The following is a 1,031-nucleotide window of genomic DNA, read 5'->3' on the forward strand; positions in this document are numbered from 1 at the left end:
GTAAACAATGTTAAGGCTATTTTGGCTATGCTCGTAGCTGCTCTGGTTACTGGTATAGGGCTATAGCCAAGCCGTTAAAATTAGACCACAGATTGCCTCGATTTCGCCAGGTGGGCTAAAAGCAGACTACACAGTAGCCCGTCCAATTTAGAGCTAAATCGTGGCTACACAGTAAAATCAGCAGTGTAATATTTGCAGTGTTAAACGTTATTAATTCCCAAAGAGTTGAATTAACAATCTACAGTATTAAACAGTACTCACGCTCAGTGTTGTTATATGGTGTAATTTCACTTTTACACTAAAAGTGCGGAATAAAAACCCCGCCGAATTGTCTGGACTCCGCCCTTCAATGACTGCTGTCTCGGGAAGCGACCGAGACGGTAAATTGGATTGATTTTCTCTTTATAAAAGTAACGGGAAAAACATTTTTGTTGATAATTTTACTCAAAATATGATTGGTGGTGAACACATTTAGAAATTACTAACTGCGCGTGTTTTTGTCAGGTTTAGTGTTAAGTTCGTGTTCGTGAGGTGGAGAGATGTAACGTTAAGTTACAGAAGAGTGTGAAAGTTTCTCATGCCGGTTCGATTTCCTGAAAAAAGGTGATTAATGTTACGTGTAAAATAACTTTTTGGAATGTGCTTACAATTTATGTTGTATATGCTTTTAGCTTCTTTCATTTTGGTTCGCTGACAGATCCTCTCGCCTCCATTCCCGCCGAGGCCTGGTTTTACTACGAGTCGCACTGAAGTTTGAAGCAGCCACATTTGGGCGGTTTTCTACTCAAATTAGAGAATTCATCAAATGGTAAATTCATATTTGTTTTTGAAAGCACTGAGTGTGGCATTTCGCTGTTTCCATGCTTTGAAACGGTAATAGTGGGACTGTTAAACATTATGCGCTAACAATTTCGTTTTTGCGACGCATAACACCGTGTTGAAGTGTCTGTCTCGCCCGCTGCAAACGAGCAGTCTCTCTGCAGACAGAGCTGGCATAACGCGGAACATTTACCAGTCATTTGATTGACGTT

General features: G+C 40.4%; 1 long non-coding RNA gene across 1 annotated transcript; it reads left to right on the top strand.

Annotated features, from left to right (window-relative positions):
- Positions 1-260: 260 nt before the first annotated feature.
- Positions 261-790, top strand: LOC107708769 (uncharacterized). The gene is made up of 3 exons (XR_001636409.1): positions 261-380; positions 505-603; positions 698-790. It is a non-coding gene; the product is annotated as an uncharacterized LOC107708769 (long non-coding RNA).
- Positions 791-1,031: the final 241 nt, after the last annotated feature.

Source organism: Sinocyclocheilus rhinocerous, unplaced genomic scaffold, assembly GCF_001515625.1.
Source record: "Sinocyclocheilus rhinocerous isolate Xijiao unplaced genomic scaffold, SAMN03320098_v1.1 scaffold5345, whole genome shotgun sequence".
NCBI lineage: Eukaryota > Metazoa > Chordata > Actinopteri > Cypriniformes > Cyprinidae > Sinocyclocheilus > Sinocyclocheilus rhinocerous.